Source organism: Puntigrus tetrazona, chromosome 20, assembly GCF_018831695.1.
Source record: "Puntigrus tetrazona isolate hp1 chromosome 20, ASM1883169v1, whole genome shotgun sequence".
In the NCBI taxonomy this organism is placed as follows: domain Eukaryota; kingdom Metazoa; phylum Chordata; class Actinopteri; order Cypriniformes; family Cyprinidae; genus Puntigrus; species Puntigrus tetrazona.
Genome location: NC_056718.1, coordinates 25,927,661 through 25,935,160, shown reverse-complemented (window position 1 = coordinate 25,935,160; position 7,500 = coordinate 25,927,661). Strand labels below are relative to the sequence as shown.

The 7,500-nt window shown below is 43.1% G+C and overlaps 1 protein-coding gene across 1 annotated transcript in view; it reads left to right on the top strand.

The window, feature by feature from the left end:
• The first annotated feature begins 88 nt into the window (after positions 1-88).
• The window catches only part of pak5 (p21 protein (Cdc42/Rac)-activated kinase 5), a 46,904-nt gene continuing 39,492 nt past the window's right edge, over positions 89-7,500 (top strand). The window contains exon 1 of the mRNA XM_043218661.1: positions 89-520. The gene's annotated coding sequence lies outside the window, so the exon portion shown is untranslated. The remainder of the gene's footprint in view (positions 521-7,500) is intronic.

The window sequence follows — 7,500 nt, the reverse complement described above, 5'->3', positions numbered from 1 at the left end:
ATATATATATATATATATATATATATATATATTAATAATACGTTCCATAATTGTAAATAGTTATTTGTTGTTTTTTTAGTTCTTAGGTTGTCATACTAGTATTTTGTCGATTGATATTTAGACGTAGAGATATCTTTTTTTTTTAAATAAATACAAGTGAACGCTTCGTTTGTAATTATTAATTCATAAGACAATGTTGACGTTACGTTCCAGCTGTCCAATGGAAAGTCTTACGTCTTGAATTATAAGTAGTCGGTAGTGACGTCGCGCTGCTCTCGTCCAATAGCGGTGGCCTGGCTCATGAATATTTACTTGACGCCTTCGCCATAGTAGCGCGAGCCGCTCGGTTGTCAGGTGCCGTGATTCCCAGCAGCCCGGATGTAGCGCGCAGTCTCCAGCATCGATCCCGGAGAATAACATGGCACTGACAACCACATAACCCCGTTATTCCCTCCGCAACATCCCCGCAGAAGCGGAGCGCACCGCTGACAGGAATGTGACGCGCTTCCCGCCGCAGCAGGTGAGCGAGCTCCATCCCAGTCTTTCCTAGCAACAAGCAGCCTCGCGATTGGCCGCGGTTCGGCGCTTATAACGCGGCGTAACGCTTCAGAACAGGGCTGCAACTTCACCGCTCCGGCGGATTCCCGACGCGAGCCCGAAACGACGCGCCGCGGCCTGAGGTGCGTCGAGCGCGTCGCTGTCCTCGGTGCTGAACGCGGCTCGGGTGCGCGCATGATGGATTCATGAGAGTACAAATTGTGTGTGTGTGTGTGTGTGTGTGTGTGTGTGTGTGTGTAGAAGAGAGTGCGTTATAGTAAGTGCGTGTGGACGTGAGTGTCTTATAGTGTGTGTGTGTGTGTGTGTGATTGAGTGAGTGAGTGCGTTATAGTGTAGGTGTGTGAGTGTGTGTGTGAGAGAGAGTGGGTTATAGTGAGTGAGTGTGTGTGGATACGAGTATATTAGTGTGTGTGTGTGTGAGTAAGTGTGTGTGTGTGTGTGAGACACTGAGCGTGTGTGTGTCAAGTCAGGTCACCTTTATTTATATAGTGCTTTTAATAGAGATTGTGTCAAAGCAGCTTTTCAGTATTAAATATGGAAATAATGTGTCAATGATGCAAAAGGAGTCAAATATTTCAGTTCATCATTGAGTTCAGTGATGTCATCATCCAGCTCAGTTCAGTCTAAACAGTCTCTGTGTGAGTCTAGATAACATTAAGTGTCCAGCTGAAGACCAAAAACTCCACAAACCTTGAGAGAAAGCAGACTCGGTTCTGTTTCTGATCTCTGGTCTTGTCCTGATGGTCTTCGCTGGTCATCTAGATGTCCTGGTCTTCAGGATCTGGATCCGGGTGGCTGTGAGGGTCAGGGCTGGGTTAAACGTCCTGATTCCGGTGATGAATCAGATGTTCAGATCAGAGTTATGATTATTATGATGTTTGGTCAGCTGTAGAGATCTGACCCTTCAGTGACCCGACGAGCTCAGCATAGATTATGGCAAAAGTCACATGCAGTTATTTTGGTCAGTATTGAGAGCGTGATCTTTTCCCGCCGTGGAGGTGCGTTTATTGAACCTTTTTCTTTTAAAATCGTAAATTATCAAAGTTGAACAGAAGAAATTATTTTTTTATCTCAGTTTTGTTTTCATAAGCCAGAATCATGGAATACCAGTCATTTAGATGCTACTGCAGGCATATTTCAAGTTAGATGTCGGTTTAAGTTTAGGATAAGTTCAGACCGATGCTGAAACTAGTCACTCGTACGCTTCTGTGCTGATTATATTAACCCTTGTGCTGCTGAAAGTCCTCTGCTGTTCTCAGTCTCCTCAGTCGGTGAGAAGAAACAACGGAAGGCATGGCTTTTTATTGACACTGGAGGATCTGAACGGAGGTGTCTGTGCTTGAGAGCGCAGCGTCTGATCTTCTGATCTCTGGTGTGCATCGGAGCAGGAGTAAACAGCTCTGTGTCATTAGTATAGAGACAATTAAAGAATCGTTAGAGTTCAGCGCCGCTCGATGAGCACAGCAGGTCACAATCGTTCCGGGCTGTTTTGTGCTTGAAATAGCAGTCGTACCCGCTGTGATGTGCTTCAGCAAACATCGATGGAGTCCATCCAGAGCAGAGGAGCATCTCATAACGGATCATGCTTTACATTACAGTAAGACTGAATCAGATGATGAGGAGAGCAGAAAGCCATTTCTAAATATGAAATACAAAAATACAAATGATATCTGATGCGCATTTTTTGAATCGATGCATGACTGTGTTTCTTTTTTTTACCTAAGAACTAATCCCGAGATCAGATCGCTGAAGCGCTGCGTGTCGTGTTTTAGTTGAGTGATACTCTACATCATGTTTTTCAGCTTTACATTAAAGAGAGAGTTCAGCCAAAACTGAAAATGTGTTCATCCTCAGTTCATCTGAGATCAGGAGGAGCGTGTGTCTTCATCAGATCTGGAGAGATGTCTCAGCAATGGAAGTGAATGGGTGCCGTCGGAAAGAGAGTCTGATAAAAACATCAGAAGAATCCCCAGAGCTCCGGTCCATCAGGAAACATCTGGAGAAGACAGAAGATCAAACTAAACCAGCAGTGAGATGAGTTTAACTCAAATATGAGTTCATAAAATAACTCTCACCTCAGTGTAGAGAAACCTGTCTGTTTACAAGAAGGAACTGTTCTAAACATACATGTGGCTGGACTTTGAGGTCAAAGACAACATAGATTTATTATGAATTATGGACTCATATTTCAGTTAATAACGTCTTAAAATATTTTAACGTCTTCTCCAGATGTTAGACTGAGTGCTGAGGATGATTCAACTTCTAATGATTATCATTGATTTGATCACAGAGACCGTGTCTGCATTTAATAAAAAGAGTTGAATCTGAATCTGGTCATTATAACTCACTAGCACTCTATTCTCTGATTCTCTGATTCTGTCCAGTGCTTTGATTGATATGGTGATGTTTTCACAAGCTCTCACTCTGACGGCACCCATTCACATCCATTGCTGAGACTTAATTTCCAGCAATTTTCATCGATTCGATTGTACAGATGCTATTTAAACTGAGCTGGACGAGGACGTCCCTGAAGTGTTTATGACTCTGATCAGTCTGTGTGTAAATAAAGAGAGACAAACTCCTCCTGATCTCGGCTCACCGGACGCTAGTCACATAATCAGACAGTTCTTACGTTTTAGAGACCTAAACATTTAAAGATGATTTTTGTTCTGAGCTCATTTTGGGGAAGTAATAGTTTTAAAGTTCTGTAACCATGGAGTTCTAAAATCCTGACGTTTAGTTCGATCGGGATTAGATTTCAGTCTGACTTTGTTGAATTTCTCAGAGCTCCTTGTATATTAACAGACTCTACTAAAATTACAGACTTAATAGATTTAACAGTCACTTTGACGCTTCAGGGACTAAATGAGAAATGATAGGATTTCTGATCTAGAACTTCTTAAAGCTGAATGTAATTGATGGACAGGAGAGATTGTTCTCCAACAAAATACTCTCTCTGATGTTTGTTCTGCTTTAAAAGAATTCAATGTGAATAAATCTCCAGATCCTCATCATATTTCCCCGCTGTTTTTAAAACTAGTGGCCGGTTGAACATATCTCTTTGATCTCTTATTAATAACTAATATAATTCCTCAAATTAGTTCTTTAACGGGCTGCTCTGTATTCTCTCAAAACTTTTGTAACATTTAGATAGCAAACAACTGACAATGTTTACTAGTTAACGGTTTTATTTGATCTAATAATTAGTCATAGTACTGGTGTTCAGTTCAGATCAGTGTTGGGACCGGTACTATTTAGCATATATATATATATAACTTGCCTTGATTTAAAAGTTTAACTTGTACCCAGATGATTCTGTCATGTCTTCAGCTCCCTCAGAGGCAGCATTACAGGATGTTCTTGATATCATCCAAGAAGCTGCTTTAAAATATACTTCTCCAGGAAATACAAATATCTGGGTATTATGATTGATGTTTTGGTTCACGTATTAAGTTAGTGTCTGCTGTATTTTTGGGGGGATTCTCGATCATGAGGATGTTACTCCTTCCTTTCTTTCTTTCTTCCTTGGGTTCTCTGTACCACGCTGATTTTTAGCTCATGGTGAAGTTGCATGGCCTTCCCTGAGAAGTGGCGGGAAGATGCACTGGCATTTGTGGAAATACAACACAGTTTTGGTTATTTGTCAAATGATCTCTGGTTTTATATAACAGACTTTGTTTAGAAATCATTACGTTCTCAATCAGTTCTTATAATCTCTGGGAGCTCTTTGTCAGAACTGAGCTTGATAAAACCTCCTCAGACTGGAATCTTCTCCAAAAAGAGATGAAGCTACAAAACACGGTGTCTTATAATCATTTGAAGTCCTTCTTATTTGCCCGTGAGAGTAACCTCACAGTGTGTTTTAAATGTTTTAAGCTGGTTATATGTTGGTCTTGTAATGTATGCACACTCTCAGAGAGGTCTTTCCTGCTCAAAGGAAGGTGATATCTTCACTGAACTGGATCTGCGTGTGATTGAACGCTCTTCAGTCGAGCAGCTTGTATTGAGGTCAGTGTCTTGATGCGTGTTTATTCGGTCTCAGAAGCATCAGCTGATCTGAGAGGTTCCGTCGCATCTGATTGGTCAGCAGCAGCCCCTGTCATTGCTCCTTTATCCAATCAGGAGCAGACTCTGCATCACTTCCTCTGGACTTCAGGAAGTTCCTCTCATCGTGACACATGCAGTCTGCGGAGCATGCGGTTGTTCTAGACGCTCCTGACTTTGCTGCAGTTTCTAGTTCAGTTGTGTTTGATTCACAGATGACTGGATGGATTCATATACATAGCATGCGTACGGTACATCTGTCAATATCAATTATTAATCACATCAGCTGATGCGTTCCACCTTCCCTGTTTCTCATGACCTGTGGGAGGTTCTGTGATCTGCCAGCGTTTCCAGTGGGACTGGTTTTTAGATGTTCTGTATGATGAGGGACTCAAAGCTGGATGATGAGAGGAGAGAAGCTGCAAGGCACTGGACGTCAGTGAGCGAGGTTTTAATTAATTGACATGAACAAAGATGAATTCGTAATGTAACAAATGTGAGAGTGTTTGGCGCAGCGCTATCAGCCCGAGTCTGTTCAGAGCAGCACAGCTGACAGGAAGCAGTCTTGAGTCCAGCTCAGTAATCACGCTTTAATGCTGCGGCTTCTGTCTGTAATTAGAGAGTGATTTATGATCAGCTGCTAGAGATGATGTAATAAACCTCACAAACATTACTCAGAATCCTAAACACACACGCAGCACGGGAACGCATGAAGCGCAGACGCAGATGTTAGCGAGCGCTTGTGAATGATGTCAGACCCGTGCACCGTGATTCATGAGCGTTTGATCGCCAGAGTTATGATGCTTTTGAAGCAGGTTAAACAAAGTGTGGATCATTGCTGTGATTACAGAGAACAAAACTCAGCAGAAGCAGATCACGTACTTCTTTTTATGAAAAGCAATGCTCTGGACAGTTGATCTGCTTTAAAATGTGTTTGTTTTGGTTTGTTTGTAACTCCGCCCTCTTCCAGTTCACCCAATAGTGTTTGAACACCCCGGGTTGCCAGTTGGTGTAAAATGCAGTGAGTTGCAGCTGTGGAAGCCATAGACCTCACCATCCGTCTGAAAGCTGTATAAAAGGTGAATACATCAACTCATTTAAAATCAGTTCTACTCATTTCTGTCACCTTTCCATGATCTGGCAACCCTGTGTGAGGAGTGTTACACATTTAGACTGCAGTACCTGCTTCAAACACTAGCTGTCAGTGTTACACACCACAGCTTTACTCACTTTCATTCAGAACAGTTGCTCTGAAATGAAAAGGAACCAAAAAATAATGAATTCAATCAGAGTTATTTGATAAGTAACACTACAAAAACTGCACACTTATTTGAGCCTGAAACCGAGTGTGTGAGTGTGTGTGTGTGTGTGTGTGTGTGTGTGTGTGTGTGTGTGTGTGTGTGTGTGTGTGTGTGTGTGTGTGTGTGTGTGTGTGTGTGTGTGTGTGTGTGTGAGAGTGTGTGTGTGTGTGTGTGTGAGTGTGTGTGTGAGTGTGTGTGTGTGTGAGTGTGTGTGTGTGTGTGTGTGTGTGTGTGTGTGTGTGTGTGTGTGTGTGTGTGTGTGTGTGTGTGTGTGTGTGTGTGTGTGTGTGTGTGTGTGTGTGTGTGTGTGTGTGTGTGTGTGTGTGTGTGTGTGTGTGTGTGTGTGTGTGTGTGTGTGTGTGTGTGTGTGTGTGTGTGTGTGTGTGTGTGTGTGTGTGTGTGTGTGTGTGTGTGTGTGTGTGTGTGTGTGTGTGTGTGTGTGTGTGTGTGTGTGTGTGTGTGTGTGTGTGTGTGTGTGTGTGTGTGTGTGTGTGTGTGTGTGTGTGTGTGTGTGTGTGTGTGTGTGTGTGTGTGTGTGTGTGTGTGTGTGTGTGTGTGTGTGTGTGTGTGTGTGTGTGTGTGTGTGTGTGTGTGTGTGTGTGTGTGTGTGTGTGTGTGTGTGTGTGTGTGTGTGTGTGTGTGTGTGTGTGTGTGTGTGTGTGTGTGTGTGTGTGTGTGTGTGTGTGTGTGTGTGTGTGTGTGTGTGTGTGTGTGTGTGTGTGTGTGTGTGTGTGTGTGTGTGTGTGTGTGTGTGTGTGTGTGTGTGTGTGTGTGTGTGTGTGTGTGTGTGTGTGTGTGTGTGTGTGTGTGTGTGTGTGTGTGTGTGTGTGTGTGTGTGTGTGTGTGTGTGTGTGTGTGTGTGTGTGTGTGTGTGTGTGTGTGTGTGTGTGTGTGTGTGTGTGTGTGTGTGTGTGTGTGTGTGTGTGTGAGTGTGTGTGTGTGTGTGTGTGTGTGTGTGTGTGTGTGTGTGTGTGTGTGAGTGTGGTCTGGGTGAGGTACACACAGCAGATGGGTTATATTCAGTTAAACTGTGGTTTAAACTTGTGGTTCTGAATGCTGAAGAGCAGATACTGAGTGATCACAGCACCTATGATGATGATGATGATGAAGATGAGAGAGACAGGAAATGATCTTCAGTAAATCACACGCATCCTGATCAGGTGATGTCACTGTTGGGAGCTGCTGCAGGGGCTGATGGGATTTGTTACCCATAAACCCCCACCACATGCCAAGGTTAAAATGAAGTCGTGTTCTTCTGCTGTCACAGAGATTCGTTTTACTTTTGCAGTGTTACAAGTCCGTCAGCTACAAAATAATAACATTTCTATAGCATTTCTACTGAACTCTCTTTAATGTGTCACCATAATGCATTTTTTTCCGCTTTATATATTCTTCTTCTCTTTCTGTGTGAGAGAGTGTTTGAGAGTGATCAGAGAGTGTGTGTGTGTGTGTGTGTGTGTGTGTGTGTGTGTGTGTGTGAGAGTGTTTGAGAGTGATCAGAGAGTGTGTGTGTGTGTGTGTGTGTGTGTGTGTGTGTGAGTGTTTGAGAGTGATCAGAGAGAGTGTGTGTGTGTGTGTGTGTGTGTGTGTGTGAGAG